Here is an 11939-nt window from a genome sequence, read left to right on the forward strand (position 1 = left end):
TTTCCACAAAGATCAGAAAAGAGAAGGATGTCTGCTCTAGTTACTTCTAATTATCATTGTACTGGAGGTTCTGACAGGGCAAGAAAAAGAAATAAAAAGTATCCAGATCAAAAAAGAAAAAAGTAAAACTATCTCTATTTGTGGATGAAATGATCTTATATACAGAAAACCCAAAGTAATCCACACATACAAACAAGTATTAAAATGAATAAACAACTTCAGTCAAGTTACAGAACACAGGATTACTATTCAAAAATAAATTGTATTTCTACACACCAGCAATGAACATTCTGAAATGAAATTAAGAAAACAGTTCCATTTATGATACCACCAAAAAGTAAAATACCTTGTCATTATTATAACAAAAGAAGCCAAGACTTATACACTGAAATTTACAAAACAACGTTTAAAGAAATTAAAACCTAAGTAAATGGAGTAACACACATGTTCGTGGATCAGAAGACTTAATATTGTTAGGATGGCAATATACTCCAAACCAATCTACAGAGTGACATAATTTCTACCCAAATCCTGGTTTTGTAGAAATTGACAAACTAATCCTAAAATTCATGTGGAAATGCAAGGGACCCAGAATACCCCAAACAGTTTTGAAAAGGCAGAAGAAAGCTGAAGGACTCAAACACCCCTATTTTAAAACTCGCTACAGGGGCACCTGGGTGGCTCAGTCGGTTAAGCATCCAACTCCTGATTTTAGCTCATGTTACCATCTCAGGTTTGTTAGATTAAGCCCTGCACTGAGCCCTGTATCAGGCGGGCTCGTGCTCAGCAGGGAGTCTGCTGGAGATTCTATTTCTCTCTCTCTCTCTCTCTCCCTCTGCCCCTCCCCTCTTTCTCTCAAAAAAAAAAAAAAAAAAAAAAAAATCTTAAGAAAAAAGCCAAAAAACCTTACTACAAAACTACAGTGATCAAGACAGTGTCATCCTGGCATATGACTAGACATACAGATCAATGGAACAGAATTGAGAATCCATTATAAACTCTTGCATTTATAGTCAATTGATTTTTGACAAGGTGAGAGCACAATTCAACAATGAAAAATAGTCTTTTCAACAAATGGTCTGGGATAACTGGATATTCACATACCCCCCCCAAAAGTCCCCCCTCCCACCCAAATACAAAGATTAATGCAAAATGATCCCAGACCTAACTTTAAGAACTAAAACTATAGGGGTGCCTGGGTGGCTCAGTGGGTTAAGCCTCTGCCTTCGGCTCAGGTCATGATCCCGGAGTCGTGGGATCGAGCCCCGCATCGGGCTCTCTGCTTGGCAGGGAGCCTGCTACCCCCTCTCTCTGCTGCCTCTCTGCCTACTTGTGATCTCTCTCTCTCTGTCAAATAAATAAAATATTTTAAAAAAAAAGAACTAAAACTATAAGACCATTAGAATAAAACGTAAGCATAAATCTCGATGACCTTGAATTAGGCAATGGTTTCTCAGACATGACACCAAAAGGAAAAGACATCAATTCATCAATATTAAAACTTTTTGTGCTTCAGGGGCGCCTGGGTGGCTCAGTGGGTTAAGCCTCTGCCTTCAGCTCAGGTCATGATGCCGGAGTTGTGGGATCGAGCCCGCATCGGGCTCTCTGCTCGGCAGGGAGCCTGCTTCCCCCGCCCTCTCTCTGCCTGCTTGTGATCTCTCTCTCTCTCTCTGTCAAATAAATAAATTAAATCTAAAACTTTTTGTGCTTCAAAAGACATAAAGGAAAATGACAACCTGCAGAATGGGAGAAAAAATTTGCAAATCACATATCTAACAAAAATCTAGTTTGCAGAATATATAAAGAACTCTTACAACTCAGAAATAAGACAAATAACCCACTTAAAAATGGGCAAAAGATCTGAATAGAAGTTTCTCCAAGGAAGATATACAAATGGCCAATAGGAGATCAACATCATCTGGTACCAAGAAAAAAATGCAAATAAAACCCTCAATGAAATACTACATCATAACCACAAGGATGGCTATAATCAGTGAGATAAGATAACAAGTGCTGGCCAAGGATGTAGAGAAATATACTACTTATACAATGCTAGTGGGAACGTAAAATGGTACAGCCACTTTGGAAAACAGTCTGTTCATTCCTCAAAATAATAAACATAAAGTTACCAAAATACCTGGTAACTCCACTCCTAGGTATATATCCAAGGGAACTGAAAACATATTTCCACACAAAACTTTCACACAAATGTTAATAGCAGCATTATTCTTACCAGGCAAAGTTCATCAACTGATGCAATAGAATGTGGTGTATCCATATAAGAAAATAGTATTCAGCAATAAAAAGTACTGACCACACGCTACAACATGGATGAAACTTGAAAATATTACACTAAGTGAAAGAAACTAGTCAGGCAAGACCACATATTACATGATGACTTCACTTATATGAATTATCCAGAATTAACATATCTATAGAGACAGGACATAAATTAGGGTTGCCTCCAGCTGGAGGATGCCAGAGTAGGGAGAGGATAGGTAATGGGCATAGGCTTTCTCTTTGAGGTGATGTAAATACTCTAAAACTGACTGTGATTGCAGGGGTTTGTTTTAGGAAGGACAGAAATGACTTAAAATTAGGTCGTAGTGGGGCACCTGGGTGGCTCAGTCGTTAAGCGTTTGCCTTTGGCTCAGGTCATGATCCCAGGATCGTGGGATGGAGCCCCACATCGGGCTCCCTGCTCAGCAGGAAGCCTGCTTCTCTTCTTCCACTTCCCCTGCTTGTATTCACTCTCTCAGTCTCTCTCTCTCTCTTTAAATAAAATAAAATAAAATAAAATCTTTAAATAAATAAATAAATAAATAAATAAAATTAGGTTATAGTGGTAGTTCCATAAGCCTGTAAATATACTAAACCTCAGACAGTATAGTTTTTTTTTTTTTTAAGATTTTATTTATTTATTTGACACAGAGAGAGAGCTCACAAGTAGGCAGAGAGACAGACAGAGAGGGGAAAGCAGGCTCCCCGCTGAGCAGAGAGGCCGACGTGGGGCTCAATCCCAGGACCCTGAGACCATGACCCGAGCAGAAGGCAGAGGCTTAACCCACTGAGCCACCCAGGCGCCCCAGACAGTATAGTTTTAAAGAGTGAATTGTATGCCATGTGAATGATATTTCAATAAAACTTTTAAAATTTTGGAACATTTTTCATTATTTTTCAAGTATTTCCATTATGGAATAATGGAATAATATTTCCATTATTTTTCAAATATTTTCTTCTCCCTGCCCCTTTGAGATTCTAGTTACTCAAAAATTGTATCTCATAGTAGGTCCCACAGGTCACTGATGTTCTGTTAATTTTTTCAGTCTTTGGTCTCTTCCTTCAGTTTAGTTTCCTTTGCCATATCTTCAAGTTCACCAATCTTTTCATCAATGTTTAATCTTCTCTTAAGCTCCTCTGGTGAATTATTCATAAAAGGTAATGCATTCTTTCACTGCTAGAAATTCCATTTGGTTCTTTTTTTATACATTCAATTTCTCTCATCATCGTATTCATGTTTTTAAATATTTGAACATATGTATAAAAAATTATATGAGGGATGCCTGAATGGCTCAGTCAGTTGTGTGTCTGCCTTCAGCCCAGATCATGATCCCAGAGTCCTGGGATCAAGTCCCACATGTGGCTCCTTACTCAGAAGGGAGGCTGCTTCTCTCTCTGCCTCACGCTCTCTCTCTCTCTCACAAGGAATGAATAAAATCGTTAAAAAAAATATATTAAAATCTGCTTATTCTATCATTTTAGTCATTTCTGGGTGATTTCTATTTATTGGTTTTTCAAATGGCTATGACTCACATTTTCCTGCTTTCTATGTGCAGTCATATCTTATTAAATCAACATTGCAAATTCTTTGTTGGGAGTGTTAAATTTTGTTGTTTCTTTTACAGGGTGTTAAGAGTGTTCTGTGAGGCATTTGGTTTAATTTTAAATCATGTTGAGCCTTCCAAGGCTTGTTATTAAGCTCAAGGTTTGTTATTAAGCTCACAAGTGTGAGTGAGGGCAGTCTTTACTCTGGGCTAGTTTAGCCCTACTGCCAAGGTGTGACCCTTCCAGCGTCTCAACTGAATGCCCTATATGTATAACTCCATTCTGGCAGCTCAGAACACAAATGTTTCCCAGTCCTTTTGAGCTCTGGGACTTGTTCAGCCTACAACTCCCCGTTCTTTCTGTAGCCTCCTGGGGTTTCAGCAATACTCAAGGAAACTCCTACAGAGACTTTTGTGTGTCTTTCTTCACATAGCTCCCACTTCTATGGTTTCTGCCCCAAAATTCTAGCCACCACTTTGAACTCCAATCTGCATCCTCATCTTGGTAAAATTACTATGTTCTGCTTGGTATCTCTGTACCTTGGTCTGGAAAGTGCCCCTGTTATGGACTGAATTGTGTTCCCTCCAATATGTCGAAGCCCTCAGTGTGGCTATATTCAGAGATAGGGCCTTTAGTAAGGTAATTAAAGTAAGTAAGCTCATAAGAATGAGGACCTAATCCTGTAGGACTGGTGTCCTTATAAGACAAGACAGCAGAGACACCTTTCTCTCTCTCTCTCCATGTGGGCACAGAAGAAAAATCACGTGAGGACACAGTGAGTAAACAGTCACCTACAAGCCAGAAGGGAGGCCTCACCAGGAACCAACCCTGATCTCACCTTGACTTTGGCCTTCTAATTTTCAGAACTGTGAGAACATAAATTCCTGTTGTTTAAGCCAAGCATTCTGTGGTATTTTGTTAGAGCACCCTGGGCCAATACAGCCTCCAAGAGAAATCCTGGACCACTATATGTGGTTCCTTGCTATTTTCCTCTTAGAGATCAAGGTCCTGCACTGCCTGCTGTCCCATTTCTGAAAACAGCTGTTTCACATATTTCATCTACCTCTACTTTATTCAGAAAGGCTAGTTCAGTTCCAGTTAATCCATCATGGCCAGAAGCACGAGTCTCTTTGCAACACGTTTTGTATCTCTTAACTAAATTATTTTCAGAAATTATGGAGAAGAGGAAAAGATGGAGAGTCACAACCCCACCATGAGGGACACTTGAGAAATCTTCAGTCACCACCCACTATTCTCCAAGAAAAAAAACAAGTATGTTATACCATCTTGATTGGGGTGGGAGTGAGGATCCTATATGTATCAGACACCCAGCATAGCCCTAGCAAGATTTCAGATTTCAGCATGATAGCACTTCTAGTCCTATTCATACTTGTACTGACATGGAGTTCTCATTTAGTCCAAAAGGGTAATCAATTTACTTTCTATCATATAATTTTCCTTGGAATTAATTAAGAAAAATTAATCCCTCCAGTGAATGTCTAGGGTCAGTGCCCTTCCTGAAATCAGTACTCAGGGGACATGTATTGTCCCTGGAGATTAAAGCCAAGATTATATTCTGGGATGGGCCACAAAGGGCAAGGATGACTTCTCAGAAAAACAAGAAAGAACAATCACACTAAATCACAGGCACTTTAATTACAGTGAATTTCATGCTCGCAGGGCAAGAAGGGACACTCCTTAACCAAGCAACAGAAAACAGATACCAAGAGGAATGTAAATGATATCCAAGGGTTAAAAGCTAGATCATAAACATGAAACTTTAGATTTAAGGAGGAGAATTCTGAGGGAGTCTAGTTTCGGCATGACACTGAACCCTAAGATAAAAGAAAACCCTGGAATACAAAGGGACTAAAAGAACACAAAAGCTGACAGTGATTTTTTAATTGAATAAATTACTTTATATATTTCCAAGGTCAAAGATGTCTAAAGAAATACAAAGAGAATGCCAGAATAATAATGTTTTTGTTAAGAGCCTCTGGATATTTCTTTTCCCTCTGCTGCTGCCCCTCCATTCCCACCCCCATATCCTCACTATAGGCAGAATCATTTAAAATCCAGATCTGATCGTATCACTCATCTGCACAAAAAGTTTCCGTGGCTATCATCCACAGAATGCCCCCCAGTTCCTCAGCTCTTAATGCCCTCAATCATCTTTCCCCAGCTTCCCTTTCTAGCCTATTTCCTACCATATTACCCATCCTTCCTCCTTTGCCCCCACCCTCCAATATGCTATGCTCCAGCCCCCTTCCCCTACAGGCATTACCACAAAGACCCTGTGCCTCTGTGCTGAGATGCTGATCCTTCTGTGCCTTCCCCCTACACACCAATTTATTGAAAATTCTGTCTTCAAGGATTTAAATCCAATGCCTCATCCCTCTGTTCCCGTAGCCCTCTTGTGAGGCTTCTTTTACCAGGATTTAACATGTTTTGCTGTTTTTATTTTTGAGTGGTTGTCTCTTCTGCTATAAGCTCCCTGAATGGAGAAATTGTGTTACACATCTTCACAACTTTTATCTTCCTCGTTACCAAACACATAGGAAACCCTCCAAAAAAAGCTTTTAAGAAACTAAATGAAAATGTTATTCTGAAGGTGGAAAATTCCAAGAATAGGGTTGACTTACAAGTGTAGATTTGCTTGGCTCTCAGTGCAGATTCCAAAGCTAGTTTTCCCCATTCAGTCAGCCTAAGGAAAGGTAGAAGCCCAGAGGATTAAAATACAGGTTATCTTGTTTGTTGGAAAGCATTTCTGGACTCCAGTGGTTCAGAATGTTACCACTTCTTACCATCCAACTCATTAATACAAAAGCTTTGGGGGGAGAGGGGTAGCGAGGGACTCTACACCAAAAGTCTTTTTTTTTCCCCTTAAGTTATAAACATTTCAAAGCTGCTTCTAATCACAGCTTTACTTTCCCACACATTTCAAGGAATAGGAACTTCCCTAGAAAGCACTGTGAAACCTCTTCTTTCTGTACCCCCTTCTGCCCTCTCAGGTGGCTCACTATCAACTTTAAGTTCTCAAAGTTCCCCTGCATCTTCCCCTATTCAAAAAGAAAAAGGATTTAATCAGAGCCATTTCTCTTTGTTGGCATGTTACATCTGAGTCTTTCCCACGAAAATGTTAGTCACCTTCAATTTAGCCTTTATTTCATTATTGGAATGAAAGACTTGCTCTGTCAAGGTAATTTAAAATATTAACACAGAAAAACTTCTCAAAGAGGCAAAGGAGATGCTTTGAAGGCACACTAGGTCTGATAGCAAATCCCTTTCAGGCTTGAGTAGAAAAGAAGGGCTGCCCTCTCTCACCCCATTGGGCAGATTCAGCTATTATCTGCCTGCCTAAGTTGTAACTAGAGGCTGTGGTTGCGAGGCTCCATTCCAGGACCCCAAGAGGCCACTCTGCACAAGCATTTCTCTGAGCATGTGCCCCCTGACTAGTCTTAGTTGTTTTTTTTCCCTTTCCCAGCACTCTCCTCCAACTCTCCTAACCTTAACCCACAGTTCTCAACACTAGCCCTACTGGCATTTTAGACCAGATTATTCACTGCAGTAAGAAGCTGTCTCCGACATTATAGGTTATTTTGCTGCTGCATCTCTGGCTCTACACACAGCTGACAGGAACAATGAACCCCTGCCTCCCAGTCGTAACAATCAAAAGTATCTCATCACCAATGTCCCCTACAGAGTAAAACTCCCAGTTGAGAACCAATGGCGCAACAAAACCCATTCCTTCATCTACCCATTCACTTGTAGGAGGCATTTATTGGACCGCCATTTTTGCCCTCCTTCAAGACTTTCAGAGGCTTAAGTTCTCAGCATGTTTGTCATTACTTTACGCTGTATTTAATTAGCTTTTCAGTATTGTGACTCTATATAACATTTTATAACTCACAGTTGTGCTTCTCATATGATCTTTCCACATGCATCTTCTGGAAACAAATTTCCTGGAACATACTCCTTCAGTTACTATAGTAATTCTTGAGCATAGTGCTTTACTGCAGATTATACAGAAAGTTCATATAAACTTAAAGAAAGTGAGTCTATAACATAGATCACGTTGTTTCCTAGGATGTGTACACACAAGCACACTCCTGCAAACCCCAAGAGAAATAGATGCAATGGAACCGAAGTTACACGTAGCCTGAGGAGAAAGTTTTTTAAGACTATGAATTTTGCTTGAAGCTTTAGAAAGTTATTAAGAATAAAACAAAATTTTTATGTTAAAACTAGTTTGAACGATTTGGAGTGAAATGAGGGTTTTTTTGCATGGATTTTAACCTAAAAGATATCAACAAAGTTTTTTTGCACTTGGGTCCCATCGAGCCATGGTCCCAGGCAGACCTGTGCTTCAAGAGAAACACTGAGAAACCCTAATTCGGTGACATGAAGAATCTTCACTGAATTAAAAATCCAAGAGCCTAAAGATAACATATGATCCAAACTCGAGCTCAGAGGCAGGCATGGTGTTTTTAAACTCATCTTATGGATGAGGTAACTTCCCTGCCTAGGACAAGTAAATGGAAATCTCTCCATAGGCTTTTGCAATTATCACACAAGCAGTAGAGAGCATAAATGGTCAGGAAAACCACAATTCGTAAATCCGATTTTAGGAAAGGGTCTTTCCAGGTGGGGAAACAGGCTGAGTTAATCTGTAACTTGCATTTGCTTGTGTTAGGATAAGAATTTGTCATGTCACCTTGCCTTCTCTCCTGGTGTTTCCTGTACTCCCTCGCCTTTTTTAGTTTGGTTGATTTGGAAAATTCCAGTCCATCTTAGCTAAAGTAAAAGTAAATAAACAGTCGTGAAGTGAAGCTGAGATTAAAATTTTAAGTCTGATTTGTTACTGTCTCTTCCTACCCAAAGTAATTTCTAATGAAGCCCTCTTTGCTGTCATTCTTTCTTCCCCAAGCTGCACCAAGGATGTAGTTGTTTTTCTTTTTGTTTTAGCACTGCACAAACTATAGAATCACAGCAAGATACTTAGCCTCTCCTGCCTTTTCCTTCAAATACTGAAGTACATCTCAAAATCTTTTACAACACCAGATTTCTATATATTACAGAATTTTACTGGGACAATCACATTTATCTGTAACCTATTGTTTAAGCATATATTTTAATACCTTAAAAAAAGTGACTCTAGATTCCGTCTCTAGAAAATGTCATCAGCACACTTACCTACAAACAGATGTGCTCCTAGCAACTCAAGAGTAACAATAAACAAAGGAATAGTAATTGTTTTTTTTCTTTAGTATGTGTTGCTAGTACACAAAGTCAATGAGCACAGCCAGTGGCCGCCTGAGGGAATTTGAGAACTGGCTGCCCAGGTTCTAATACCTGTATTAACCAGGCCAAGCAACACAATGCTGGCTCTATCCATTCCAGATTAATTCCCAAATAACTAAACACTTAATCTGAGCAGTTTATAACTACAAAACCATAAATTTATCTTAAAGAATTATAATCCTGAATAACAGGAGATTGGGTGGAGAGAGTAATTAGAGGAAACAAAGGGTTAACAGAGCCCAATATTTTTAAAGTGGCTATCAAGTGAGAAATAGGATTCAAAGATAAGACTGTGACTGAAGTTGCACCAGAGTAGTTTTCTGAGACTTTATCCATGTTCATTCCTCTCCCATTCACCCCAGCCCCCCACAGTCTTCTCCCACTTAGGTGAAGGCTCATGGAGAAGTAAGACCAACTTAGATGGAGAGTTCAGACAATCACATTTGAATCCCAAAGACAACTCTACAATGGATTTTTCAGTTACATGAACTAATAAATCCTTTGCTTTGGTGGGAAGGTTGAATTAAGTTCAGATTGGGTATCCCCTGATTTTATGGGTTCTGGTATGGTTACTACAATGAAACTAGAAGTATATACATTTCTCTACTCAGAACTATAAGCATTTAAATAGATTTGTTTTGGGATGCATGGGTGGCTCAGTCAGTTAAGTGTCTGCCTTTGGCTCAGGTCATGATCCCAGGTCCCAGGGATACAGCCCCAACAAGGAAGCCCACAAGGGGCTCTCTGCTCAGTGGGGAGCCTGCTTCTCCATTTCCCTCTGCCTGCCACTCCCCCTGCTTGTGCTCTCTCTCTCTGTTAAATAAATAAATACAATATTTAAAAAATAAAAATGAATAATTTGTTTTATGTAAAAATCAAGCTTGGTGGGCCACCTGGGTGGGTCAGTGGGTTGGGTATCTGCCCTCAGCTTGCGTCAGGGTCCCCAGGGTCCCGGGGTAGAGTCCCAGAACAAGCTCCCTGGCCAGCGGGGAGTCTGATTCTCCCTCTCCTTCTGCCCCTTTTCCTGCTTGTTCTCTCTCTCAAATAAATAAATAAAATCTTTAAAAAAAAAAATCAAGATTGGTTTTGACTATGAAATATAAGCATCATGTAGCGTCCGGGAAAATCTAGCAATTAAAATCAATTTTATATCCAAAGATTTAACATTTCCTTTTAAAACATCCATCTAAAAGGTTTCAAAATGCAAACTCAACAAAGTTTAACTAACAAATAAGCTGCAGTGATAAAACAGATCACTTGGGACAATGAAGTCCTCAATGTTTTCTAGAAACATAATCATTTCATTGTGTCTCTCCTCTTTGAGTTCCCATTTTGCTGAATTCTTATTAAGTCATCCTTTTTTCAAAAATTATTTTATTTATTTATTTGAGAATGAGAGAGCAGGCACAAGCAGGCAGAGAGGCAGAGGGAGAGGGAGAAGCGGGCTCCCTGCTGAGCAGAGAGCCCATGTGGGGCTTGATCCCAGGACCCTGAGATATGACCTGAGCCAAAGGCAGATGCTTGAACAACTGAGCCACCCATGCACCCCTCTTTCTATTAATGGGAAGCAAATAGAAAAAATTTTCTTCTGCTACATGAATTACATTCTCTTCCCGGATAAGTCATTAATTCTTTTGCCTTGTGTTCTAGGTACAGGGGTCCTCAGTTAGGACCACAGACTGACAGCTGCCAGTGTTACCCAGAAGCTTGTCTGAAATGCAAATTTCCTGGTCCCATCTCAGACCAACCGAATCAGAATCTCCAGGGATGGAATCCCAGATTTTGTCCCAATGATTCTTAGGCACACAAAAGTTTTAAAACTAATGCTGCTTTATGTTTACATAGTTATCATGTTTCTTTTTTATTTTGCTCAAGCTTAACACAGGTAACAGAAGACATTCCATAAGCTTTGATAGCGTAGGTGACTTAACACTCCTCCCACTCTGAGACCAGTTTATATTTTTCTTCAAGATACAATTCGGAGCTGAGTATCTATTTGCTTTTCCGAAGCCTAGCTAAAAAGAGCCAAGGACGGTTAAGGGAAAGGCTCACCTGGATTATTAAAAAATGTCTGAACTTCGTTTTCTCTTCTGAGATTAAGTTGTCTCCATTAGTCAAGAGGGACAGTCCTCATACTATTTTTCTTCCAGATTTGGGAATGTGAGTATTACTTTCTCAGGAATTCTGGAGGTTGGGGGTAACGATGGACAATGACGTAAACTGCTGCTCTCTGCTCCAACCCCGCACAGAATTACACTACAGAGCTGTTGTTAGTTCGGCAACACCCAAACACAAGTGGACTGACCATAATGCTTGAGAAGTACTTTAAGGTCCAAGAACAGTAACACTTGAGTGCCAGACTGAGAAGGAGGGGTGAAGTGTTAGCACTGCTTGGGTTAAGAAGTCATTAGAAAGTGAACATACTATTTGATACCAACAATTTTTACAAAACAAAATTTCCTAAACAGTTATCACGTGAAATGCTCTAGCATAGATTTAATTCCACAGTAGAGGGGTTCCTTTTACATCAGCTTAGTAAGATTTATTTTCACAATGCTATGGTAGTAAGCCCCTAAACTTTACAATCCCTCGCGTTTCTCTCAAGAGATATTTTTTAAAGCCTCAGTGTTGAATATCATCAAACCATGCTTAAAAATTCTGCAGGCTGGTTTTAAAAACTGAATTAAAATTATGACAATGATAAAATGCCAACCAATTGAGGTCCCAAACTAACAACATTCAAAACAAGTTAGAATTATTATTGGAATCCTGTTATATTTTTGACAACGATAAAGGCTGACCAACTGCTGTCA

The sequence above is a fragment of the Enhydra lutris genome, unplaced genomic scaffold, assembly GCF_002288905.1.
Source record: "Enhydra lutris kenyoni isolate GAN:26980312 unplaced genomic scaffold, ASM228890v2 scaffoldscaffold2, whole genome shotgun sequence".
NCBI classification, from domain to species: Eukaryota; Metazoa; Chordata; class Mammalia; order Carnivora; family Mustelidae; genus Enhydra; species Enhydra lutris.